At 47.9% G+C, this 12,770-nt stretch overlaps 1 non-coding gene across 1 annotated transcript; it reads right to left on the bottom strand.

The window, feature by feature from the left end:
- Positions 1-1,028: 1,028 nt before the first annotated feature.
- On the bottom strand, positions 1,029-1,110 carry Trnas-aga (transfer RNA serine (anticodon AGA)). Its single transcript has one exon. It is a non-coding gene; the product is annotated as a tRNA-Ser (tRNA).
- Positions 1,111-12,770: the final 11,660 nt, after the last annotated feature.

Here is a 12,770-nt window from a genome sequence, read left to right as displayed (position 1 = left end):
TCGTCGGCAGGATTCGAACCTGCGCGGGAAGATCCCAATAGATTTCTAGTCTATCGCCTTAACCACTCGGCCACGACGACCGTTGCTGTCAGATGTGGGAAACATGCCTCTGGTCTATGCAAACTAACTTCTCCACACGCTCCAAAATATGTCAGGCCCAAGTAACATTCCTTAACACATACAAACTCCAACCTCTACTCTCCCACTTGTACAAAGCAAGACAAACTGGCTCATCTTCAAGACAATGGCTGTATTCTAACCACCCTGTATGTATTCTGGCCTACACCTGTCTCTTGCAGTAAATAATCTTGTGCCCAGTGGAATATACTTTGCATGCATGCATGCACCCGAGACCAGCCACCTGCACTGTGTTCGAGTTACCCGTGGAAGACGAGTCTGTTGGCATGCCATTCTCGTGGCAGCTGATGTGTGCCACAACTGTGTACAGCTTGGGTACTCTTCAGGCGCAAAAAACGAAGGAAACATGTCACAAAACAGTTGTGAAAAAGAATGCGTCGTCGGCAGGATTCGAACCTGCGCGGGAAGATCCCAATAGATTTCTAGTCTATCGCCTTAACCACTCGGCCACGACGACCGTTGCTGTCAGATGTGGGAAACATGCCTCTGGTCTATGCAAACTAACTTCTCCACACGCTCCAAAATATGTCAGGCCCAAGTAACATTCCTTAACACATACAAACTCCAACCTCTACTCTCCCACTTGTACAAAGCAAGACAAACTGGCTCATCTTCAAGACAATGGCTGTATTCTAACCACCCTGTATGTATTCTGGCCTACACCTGTCTCTTGCAGTAAATAATCTTGTGCCCTGTGGAATATACTTTGCATGCATGCATGCACCCGAGACCAGCCACCTGCACTGTGTTCGAGTTACCCGTGGAAGACGAGTCTGTTGGCATGCCATTCTCGTGGCAGCTGATGTGTGCCACAACTGTGTACAGCTTGGGCACTCTTCAGGCGCAAAAAACGAAGGAAACATGTCACAAAACAGTTGTGAAAAAGAATGCGTCGTCGGCAGGATTCGAACCTGCGCGGAAAGATCCCAATAGATTTCTAGTCTATCGCCTTAACCACTCGGCCACGACGACCGTTGCTGTCCGATGTGGGAAACATGCCTCTGGTCTATGCAAACTAACTTCTCCACACGCTCCAAAATATGTCAGGCCCAAGTAACATTCCTTAACACATACAAACTCCAACCTCTACTCTCCCACTTGTACAAAGCAAGACAAACTGGCTCATCTTCAAGACAATGGCTGTATTCTAACCACCCTGTATGTATTCTGGCCTACACCTGTCTCTTGCAGTAAATAATCTTGTACCCAGTGGAATATACTTTGCATGCATGCATGCACCCGAGACCAGCCACCTGCACTGTGTTCGAGTTACCCGTGGAAGACGAGTCTGTTGGCATGCCATTCTCGTGGCAGCTGATGTGTGCCACAACTGTGTACAGCTTGGGTACTCTTCAGGCGCAAAAAACGAAGGAAACATGTCACAAAACAGTTGTGAAAAAGAATGCGTCGTCGGCAGGATTCGAACCTGCGCGGGAAGATCCCAATAGATTTCTAGTCTATCGCCTTAACCACTCGGCCACGACGACCGTTGCTGTCAGATGTGGGAAACATGCCTCTGGTCTATGCAAACTAACTTCTCCACACGCTCCAAAATATGTCAGGCCCAAGTAACATTCCTTAACACATACAAACTCCAACCTCTACTCTCCCACTTGTACAAAGCAAGACAAACTGGCTCATCTTCAAGACAATGGCTGTATTCTAACCACCCTGTATGTATTCTGGCCTACACCTGTCTCTTGCAGTAAATAATCTTGTGCCCAGTGGAATATACTTTGCATGCATGCATGCACCCGAGACCAGCCACCTGCACTGTGTTCGAGTTACCCGTGGAAGACGAGTCTGTTGGCATGCCATTCTCGTGGCAGCTGATGTGTGCCACAACTGTGTACAGCTTGGGTACTCTTCAGGCGCAAAAAACGAAGGAAACATGTCACAAAACAGTTGTGAAAAAGAATGCGTCGTCGGCAGGATTCGAACCTGCGCGGGAAGATCCCAATAGATTTCTAGTCTATCGCCTTAACCACTCGGCCACGACGACCGTTGCTGTCAGATGTGGGAAACATGCCTCTGGTCTATGCAAACTAACTTCTCCACACGCTCCAAAATATGTCAGGCCCAAGTAACATTCCTTAACACATACAAACTCCAACCTCTACTCTCCCACTTGTACAAAGCAAGACAAACTGGCTCATCTTCAAGACAATGGCTGTATTCTAACCACCCTGTATGTATTCTGGCCTACACCTGTCTCTTGCAGTAAATAATCTTGTGCCCAGTGGAATATACTTTGCATGCATGCATGCACCCGAGACCAGCCACCTGCACTGTGTTCGAGTTACCCGTGGAAGACGAGTCTGTTGGCATGCCATTCTCGTGGCAGCTGATGTGTGCCACAACTGTGTACAGCTTGGGTACTCTTCAGGCGCAAAAAACGAAGGAAACATGTCACAAAACAGTTGTGAAAAAGAATGCGTCGTCGGCAGGATTCGAACCTGCGCGGGAAGATCCCAATAGATTTCTAGTCTATCGCCTTAACCACTCGGCCACGACGACCGTTGCTGTCAGATGTGGGAAACATGCCTCTGGTCTATGCAAACTAACTTCTCCACACGCTCCAAAATATGTCAGGCCCAAGTAACATTCCTTAACACATACAAACTCCAACCTCTACTCTCCCACTTGTACAAAGCAAGACAAACTGGCTCATCTTCAAGACAATGGCTGTATTCTAACCACCCTGTATGTATTCTGGCCTACACCTGTCTCTTGCAGTAAATAATCTTGTGCCCAGTGGAATATACTTTGCATGCATGCATGCACCCGAGACCAGCCACCTGCACTGTGTTCGAGTTACCCGTGGAAGACGAGTCTGTTGGCATGCCATTCTCGTGGCAGCTGATGTGTGCCACAACTGTGTACAGCTTGGGTACTCTTCAGGCGCAAAAAACGAAGGAAACATGTCACAAAACAGTTGTGAAAAAGAATGCGTCGTCGGCAGGATTCGAACCTGCGCGGGAAGATCCCAATAGATTTCTAGTCTATCGCCTTAACCACTCGGCCACGACGACCGTTGCTGTCACATGTGGGAAACATGCCTCTGGTCTATGCAAACTAACTTCTCCACACGCTCCAAAATATGTCAGGCCCAAGTAACATTCCTTAACACATACAAACTCCAACCTCTACTCTCCCACTTGTACAAAGCAAGACAAACTGGCTCATCTTCAAGACAATGGCTGTATTCTAACCACCCTGTATGTATTCTGGCCTACACCTGTCTCTTGCAGTAAATAATCTTGTACCCAGTGGAATATACTTTGCATGCATGCATGCACCCGAGACCAGCCACCTGCACTGTGTTCGAGTTACCCGTGGAAGACGAGTCTGTTGGCATGCCATTCTCGTGGCAGCTGATGTGTGCCACAACTGTGTACAGCTTGGGTACTCTTCAGGCGCAAAAAACGAAGGAAACATGTCACAAAACAGTTGTGAAAAAGAATGCGTCGTCGGCAGGATTCGAACCTGCGCGGGAAGATCCCAATAGATTTCTAGTCTATCGCCTTAACCACTCGGCCACGACGACCGTTGCTGTCAGATGTGGGAAACATGCCTCTGGTCTATGCAAACTAACTTCTCCACACGCTCCAAAATATGTCAGGCCCAAGTAACATTCCTTAACACATACAAACTCCAACCTCTACTCTCCCACTTGTACAAAGCAAGACAAACTGGCTCATCTTCAAGACAATGGCTGTATTCTAACCACCCTGTATGTATTCTGGCCTACACCTGTCTCTTGCAGTAAATAATCTTGTGCCCAGTGGAATATACTTTGCATGCATGCATGCACCCGAGACCAGCCACCTGCACTGTGTTCGAGTTACCCGTGGAAGACGAGTCTGTTGGCATGCCATTCTCGTGGCAGCTGATGTGTGCCACAACTGTGTACAGCTTGGGTACTCTTCAGGCGCAAAAAACGAAGGAAACATGTCACAAAACAGTTGTGAAAAAGAATGCGTCGTCGGCAGGATTCGAACCTGCGCGGGAAGATCCCAATAGATTTCTAGTCTATCGCCTTAACCACTCGGCCACGACGACCGTTGCTGTCAGATGTGGGAAACATGCCTCTGGTCTATGCAAACTAACTTCTCCACACGCTCCAAAATATGTCAGGCCCAAGTAACATTCCTTAACACATACAAACTCCAACCTCTACTCTCCCACTTGTACAAAGCAAGACAAACTGGCTCATCTTCAAGACAATGGCTGTATTCTAACCACCCTGTATGTATTCTGGCCTACACCTGTCTCTTGCAGTAAATAATCTTGTGCCCAGTGGAATATACTTTGCATGCATGCATGCACCCGAGACCAGCCACCTGCACTGTGTTCGAGTTACCCGTGGAAGACGAGTCTGTTGGCATGCCATTCTCGTGGCAGCTGATGTGTGCCACAACTGTGTACAGCTTGGGTACTCTTCAGGCGCAAAAAACGAAGGAAACATGTCACAAAACAGTTGTGAAAAAGAATGCGTCGTCGGCAGGATTCGAACCTGCGCGGGAAGATCCCAATAGATTTCTAGTCTATCGCCTTAACCACTCGGCCACGACGACCGTTGCTGTCACATGTGGGAAACATGCCTCTGGTCTATGCAAACTAACTTCTCCACACGCTCCAAAATATGTCAGGCCCAAGTAACATTCCTTAACACATACAAACTCCAACCTCTACTCTCCCACTTGTACAAAGCAAGACAAACTGGCTCATCTTCAAGACAATGGCTGTATTCTAACCACCCTGTATGTATTCTGGCCTACACCTGTCTCTTGCAGTAAATAATCTTGTGCCCAGTGGAATATACTTTGCATGCATGCATGCACCCGAGACCAGCCACCTGCACTGTGTTCGAGTTACCCGTGGAAGACGAGTCTGTTGGCATGCCATTCTCGTGGCAGCTGATGTGTGCCACAACTGTGTACAGCTTGGGTACTCTTCAGGCGCAAAAAACGAAGGAAACATGTCACAAAACAGTTGTGAAAAAGAATGCGTCGTCGGCAGGATTCGAACCTGCGCGGGAAGATCCCAATAGATTTCTAGTCTATCGCCTTAACCACTCGGCCACGACGACCGTTGCTGTCAGATGTGGGAAACATGCCTCTGGTCTATGCAAACTAACTTCTCCACACGCTCCAAAATATGTCAGGCCCAAGTAACATTCCTTAACACATACAAACTCCAACCTCTACTCTCCCACTTGTACAAAGCAAGACAAACTGGCTCATCTTCAAGACAATGGCTGTATTCTAACCACCCTGTATGTATTCTGGCCTACACCTGTCTCTTGCAGTAAATAATCTTGTGCCCAGTGGAATATACTTTGCATGCATGCATGCACCCGAGACCAGCCACCTGCACTGTGTTCGAGTTACCCGTGGAAGACGAGTCTGTTGGCATGCCATTCTCGTGGCAGCTGATGTGTGCCACAACTGTGTACAGCTTGGGTACTCTTCAGGCGCAAAAAACGAAGGAAACATGTCACAAAACAGTTGTGAAAAAGAATGCGTCGTCGGCATGGTTTCGAACCTGCGCGGGAAGATCCCAATAGATTTCTAGTCTATCGCCTTAACCACTCGGCCACGACGACCGTTGCTGTCAGATGTGGGAAACATGCCTCTGGTCTATGCAAACTAACTTCTCCACACGCTCCAAAATATGTCAGGCCCAAGTAACATTCCTTAACACATACAAACTCCAACCTCTACTCTCCCACTTGTACAAAGCAAGACAAACTGGCTCATCTTCAAGACAATGGCTGTATTCTAACCACCCTGTATGTATTCTGGCCTACACCTGTCTCTTGCAGTAAATAATCTTGTGCCCAGTGGAATATACTTTGCATGCATGCATGCACCCGAGACCAGCCACCTGCACTGTGTTCGAGTTACCCGTGGAAGACGAGTCTGTTGGCATGCCATTCTCGTGGCAGCTGATGTGTGCCACAACTGTGTACAGCTTGGGTACTCTTCAGGCGCAAAAAACGAAGGAAACATGTCACAAAACAGTTGTGAAAAAGAATGCGTCGTCGGCAGGATTCGAACCTGCGCGGGAAGATCCCAATAGATTTCTAGTCTATCGCCTTAACCACTCGGCCACGACGACCGTTGCTGTCAGATGTGGGAAACATGCCTCTGGTCTATGCAAACTAACTTCTCCACACGCTCCAAAATATGTCAGGCCCAAGTAACATTCCTTAACACATACAAACTCCAACCTCTACTCTCCCACTTGTACAAAGCAAGACAAACTGGCTCATCTTCAAGACAATGGCTGTATTCTAACCACCCTGTATGTATTCTGGCCTACACCTGTCTCTTGCAGTAAATAATCTTGTGCCCAGTGGAATATACTTTGCATGCATGCATGCACCCGAGACCAGCCACCTGCACTGTGTTCGAGTTACCCGTGGAAGACGAGTCTGTTGGCATGCCATTCTCGTGGCAGCTGATGTGTGCCACAACTGTGTACAGCTTGGGTACTCTTCAGGCGCAAAAAACGAAGGAAACATGTCACAAAACAGTTGTGAAAAAGAATGCGTCGTCGGCAGGATTCGAACCTGCGCGGGAAGATCCCAATAGATTTCTAGTCTATCGCCTTAACCACTCGGCCACGACGACCGTTGCTGTCAGATGTGGGAAACATGCCTCTGGTCTATGCAAACTAACTTCTCCACACGCTCCAAAATATGTCAGGCCCAAGTAACATTCCTTAACACATACAAACTCCAACCTCTACTCTCCCACTTGTACAAAGCAAGACAAACTGGCTCATCTTCAAGACAATGGCTGTATTCTAACCACCCTGTATGTATTCTGGCCTACACCTGTCTCTTGCAGTAAATAATCTTGTGCCCAGTGGAATATACTTTGCATGCATGCATGCACCCGAGACCAGCCACCTGCACTGTGTTCGAGTTACCCGTGGAAGACGAGTCTGTTGGCATGCCATTCTCGTGGCAGCTGATGTGTGCCACAACTGTGTACAGCTTGGGTACTCTTCAGGCGCAAAAAACGAAGGAAACATGTCACAAAACAGTTGTGAAAAAGAATGCGTCGTCGGCAGGATTCGAACCTGCGCGGGAAGATCCCAATAGATTTCTAGTCTATCGCCTTAACCACTCGGCCACGACGACCGTTGCTGTCAGATGTGGGAAACATGCCTCTGGTCTATGCAAACTAACTTCTCCACACGCTCCAAAATATGTCAGGCCCAAGTAACATTCCTTAACACATACAAACTCCAACCTCTACTCTCCCACTTGTACAAAGCAAGACAAACTGGCTCATCTTCAAGACAATGGCTGTATTCTAACCACCCTGTATGTATTCTGGCCTACACCTGTCTCTTGCAGTAAATAATCTTGTGCCCAGTGGAATATACTTTGCATGCATGCATGCACCCGAGACCAGCCACCTGCACTGTGTTCGAGTTACCCGTGGAAGACGAGTCTGTTGGCATGCCATTCTCGTGGCAGCTGATGTGTGCCACAACTGTGTACAGCTTGGGTACTCTTCAGGCGCAAAAAACGAAGGAAAGATGTCACAAAACAGTTGTGAAAAAGAATGCGTCGTCGGCAGGATTCGAACCTGCGCGGGAAGATCCCAATAGATTTCTAGTCTATCGCCTTAACCACTCGGCCACGACGACCGTTGCTGTCCGATGTGGGAAACATGCCTCTGGTCTATGCAAACTAACTTCTCCACACGCTCCAAAATATGTCAGGCCCAAGTAACATTCCTTAACACATACAAACTCCAACCTCTACTCTCCCACTTGTACAAAGCAAGACAAACTGGCTCATCTTCAAGACAATGGCTGTATTCTAACCACCCTGTATGTATTCTGGCCTACACCTGTCTCTTGCAGTAAATAATCTTGTGCCCAGTGGAATATACTTTGCATGCATGCATGCACCCGAGACCAGCCACCTGCACTGTGTTCGAGTTACCCGTGGAAGACGAGTCTGTTGGCATGCCATTCTCGTGGCAGCTGATGTGTGCCACAACTGTGTACAGCTTGGGTACTCTTCAGGCGCAAAAAACGAAGGAAACATGTCACAAAACAGTTGTGAAAAAGAATGCGTCGTCGGCAGGATTCGAACCTGCGCGGGAAGATCCCAATAGATTTCTAGTCTATCGCCTTAACCACTCGGCCACGACGACCGTTGCTGTCAGATGTGGGAAACATGCCTCTGGTCTATGCAAACTAACTTCTCCACACGCTCCAAAATATGTCAGGCCCAAGTAACATTCCTTAACACATACAAACTCCAACCTCTACTCTCCCACTTGTACAAAGCAAGACAAACTGGCTCATCTTCAAGACAATGGCTGTATTCTAACCACCCTGTATGTATTCTGGCCTACACCTGTCTCTTGCAGTAAATAATCTTGTGCCCAGTGGAATATACTTTGCATGCATGCATGCACCCGAGACCAGCCACCTGCACTGTGTTCGAGTTACCCGTGGAAGACGAGTCTGTTGGCATGCCATTCTCGTGGCAGCTGATGTGTGCCACAACTGTGTACAGCTTGGGTACTCTTCAGGCGCAAAAAACGAAGGAAACATGTCACAAAACAGTTGTGAAAAAGAATGCGTCGTCGGCATGGTTTCGAACCTGCGCGGGAAGATCCCAATAGATTTCTAGTCTATCGCCTTAACCACTCGGCCACGACGACCGTTGCTGTCCGATGTGGGAAACATGCCTCTGGTCTATGCAAACTAACTTCTCCACACGCTCCAAAATATGTCAGGCCCAAGTAACATTCCTTAACACATACAAACTCCAACCTCTACTCTCCCACTTGTACAAAGCAAGACAAACTGGCTCATCTTCAAGACAATGGCTGTATTCTAACCACCCTGTATGTATTCTGGCCTACACCTGTCTCTTGCAGTAAATAATCTTGTGCCCAGTGGAATATACTTTGCATGCATGCATGCACCCGAGACCAGCCACCTGCACTGTGTTCGAGTTACCCGTGGAAGACGAGTCTGTTGGCATGCCATTCTCGTGGCAGCTGATGTGTGCCACAACTGTGTACAGCTTGGGTACTCTTCAGGCGCAAAAAACGAAGGAAACATGTCACAAAACAGTTGTGAAAAAGAATGCGTCGTCGGCAGGATTCGAACCTGCGCGGGAAGATCCCAATAGATTTCTAGTCTATCGCCTTAACCACTCGGCCACGACGACCGTTGCTGTCAGATGTGGGAAACATGCCTCTGGTCTATGCAAACTAACTTCTCCACACGCTCCAAAATATGTCAGGCCCAAGTAACATTCCTTAACACATACAAACTCCAACCTCTACTCTCCCACTTGTACAAAGCAAGACAAACTGGCTCATCTTCAAGACAATGGCTGTATTCTAACCACCCTGTATGTATTCTGGCCTACACCTGTCTCTTGCAGTAAATAATCTTGTGCCCAGTGGAATATACTTTGCATGCATGCATGCACCCGAGACCAGCCACCTGCACTGTGTTCGAGTTACCCGTGGAAGACGAGTCTGTTGGCATGCCATTCTCGTGGCAGCTGATGTGTGCCACAACTGTGTACAGCTTGGGTACTCTTCAGGCGCAAAAAACGAAGGAAACATGTCACAAAACAGTTGTGAAAAAGAATGCGTCGTCGGCATGGTTTCGAACCTGCGCGGGAAGATCCCAATAGATTTCTAGTCTATCGCCTTAACCACTCGGCCACGACGACCGTTGCTGTCAGATGTGGGAAACATGCCTCTGGTCTATGCAAACTAACTTCTCCACACGCTCCAAAATATGTCAGGCCCAAGTAACATTCCTTAACACATACAAACTCCAACCTCTACTCTCCCACTTGTACAAAGTAAGACAAACTGGCTCATCTTCAAGACAATGGCTGTATTCTAACCACCCTGTATGTATTCTGGCCTACACCTGTCTCTTGCAGTAAATAATCTTGTGCCCAGTGGAATATACTTTGCATGCATGCATGCACCCGAGACCAGCCACCTGCACTGTGTTCGAGTTACCCGTGGAAGACGAGTCTGTTGGCATGCCATTCTCGTGGCAGCTGATGTGTGCCACAACTGTGTACAGCTTGGGTACTCTTCAGGCGCAAAAAACGAAGGAAAGATGTCACAAAACAGTTGTGAAAAAGAATGCGTCGTCGGCAGGATTCGAACCTGCGCGGGAAGATCCCAATAGATTTCTAGTCTATCGCCTTAACCACTCGGCCACGACGACCGTTGCTGTCAGATGTGGGAAACATGCCTCTGGTCTATGCAAACTAACTTCTCCACACGCTCCAAAATATGTCAGGCCCAAGTAACATTCCTTAACACATACAAACTCCAACCTCTACTCTCCCACTTGTACAAAGCAAGACAAACTGGCTCATCTTCAAGACAATGGCTGTATTCTAACCACCCTGTATGTATTCTGGCCTACACCTGTCTCTTGCAGTAAATAATCTTGTGCCCAGTGGAATATACTTTGCATGCATGCATGCACCCGAGACCAGCCACCTGCACTGTGTTCGAGTTACCCGTGGAAGACGAGTCTGTTGGCATGCCATTCTCGTGGCAGCTGATGTGTGCCACAACTGTGTACAGCTTGGGTACTCTTCAGGCGCAAAAAACGAAGGAAACATGTCACAAAACAGTTGTGAAAAAGAATGCGTCGTCGGCATGGTTTCGAACCTGCGCGGGAAGATCCCAATAGATTTCTAGTCTATCGCCTTAACCACTCGGCCACGACGACCGTTGCTGTCAGATGTGGGAAACATGCCTCTGGTCTATGCAAACTAACTTCTCCACACGCTCCAAAATATGTCAGGCCCAAGTAACATTCCTTAACACATACAAACTCCAACCTCTACTCTCCCACTTGTACAAAGCAAGACAAACTGGCTCATCTTCAAGACAATGGCTGTATTCTAACCACCCTGTATGTATTCTGGCCTACACCTGTCTCTTGCAGTAAATAATCTTGTGCCCAGTGGAATATACTTTGCATGCATGCATGCACCCGAGACCAGCCACCTGCACTGTGTTCGAGTTACCCGTGGAAGACGAGTCTGTTGGCATGCCATTCTCGTGGCAGCTGATGTGTGCCACAACTGTGTACAGCTTGGGTACTCTTCAGGCGCAAAAAACGAAGGAAACATGTCACAAAACAGTTGTGAAAAAGAATGCGTCGTCGGCATGGTTTCGAACCTGCGCGGGAAGATCCCAATAGATTTCTAGTCTATCGCCTTAACCACTCGGCCACGACGACCGTTGCTGTCAGATGTGGGAAACATGCCTCTGGTCTATGCAAACTAACTTCTCCACACGCTCCAAAATATGTCAGGCCCAAGTAACATTCCTTAACACATACAAACTCCAACCTCTACTCTCCCACTTGTACAAAGTAAGACAAACTGGCTCATCTTCAAGACAATGGCTGTATTCTAACCAACCTGTATGTATTCTGGCCTACACCTGTCTCTTGCAGTAAATAATCTTGTGCCCAGTGGAATATACTTTGCATGCATGCATGCACCCGAGACCAGCCACCTGCACTGTGTTCGAGTTACCCGTGGAAGACGAGTCTGTTGGCATGCCATTCTCGTGGCAGCTGATGTGTGCCACAACTGTGTACAGCTTGGGTACTCTTCAGGCGCAAAAAACGAAGGAAAGATGTCACAAAACAGTTGTGAAAAAGAATGCGTCGTCGGCAGGATTCGAACCTGCGCGGGAAGATCCCAATAGATTTCTAGTCTATCGCCTTAACCACTCGGCCACGACGACCGTTGCTGTCAGATGTGGGAAACATGCCTCTGGTCTATGCAAACTAACTTCTCCACACGCTCCAAAATATGTCAGGCCCAAGTAACATTCCTTAACACATACAAACTCCAACCTCTACTCTCCCACTTGTACAAAGCAAGACAAACTGGCTCATCTTCAAGACAATGGCTGTATTCTAACCACCCTGTATGTATTCTGGCCTACACCTGTCTCTTGCAGTAAATAATCTTGTGCCCAGTGGAATATACTTTGCATGCATGCATGCACCCGAGACCAGCCACCTGCACTGTGTTCGAGTTACCCGTGGAAGACGAGTCTGTTGGCATGCCATTCTCGTGGCAGCTGATGTGTGCCACAACTGTGTACAGCTTGGGTACTCTTCAGGCGCAAAAAACGAAGGAAAGATGTCACAAAACAGTTGTGAAAAAGAATGCGTCGTCGGCAGGATTCGAAACTGCGCGGGAAGATCCCAATAGATTTCTAGTCTATCGCCTTAACCACTCGGCCACGACGACCGTTGCTGTCAGATGTGGGAAACATGCCTCTGGTCTATGCAAACTAACTTCTCCACACGCTCCAAAATATGTCAGGCCCAAGTAACATTCCTTAACACATACAAACTCCAACCTCTACTCTCCCACTTGTACAAAGCAAGACAAACTGGCTCATCTTCAAGACAATGGCTGTATTCTAACCACCCTGTATGTATTCTGGCCTACACCTGTCTCTTGCAGTAAATAATCTTGTGCCCAGTGGAATATACTTTGCATGCATGCATGCACCCGAGACCAGCCACCTGCACTGTGTTCGAGTTACCCGTGGAAGACGAGTCTGTTGGCA

Source organism: Haliotis asinina, chromosome 16 (genome assembly GCF_037392515.1).
Source record: "Haliotis asinina isolate JCU_RB_2024 chromosome 16, JCU_Hal_asi_v2, whole genome shotgun sequence".
NCBI classification, from domain to species: domain Eukaryota; kingdom Metazoa; phylum Mollusca; class Gastropoda; order Lepetellida; family Haliotidae; genus Haliotis; species Haliotis asinina.
This window is presented reverse-complemented; position numbering and strand designations above follow the sequence as displayed.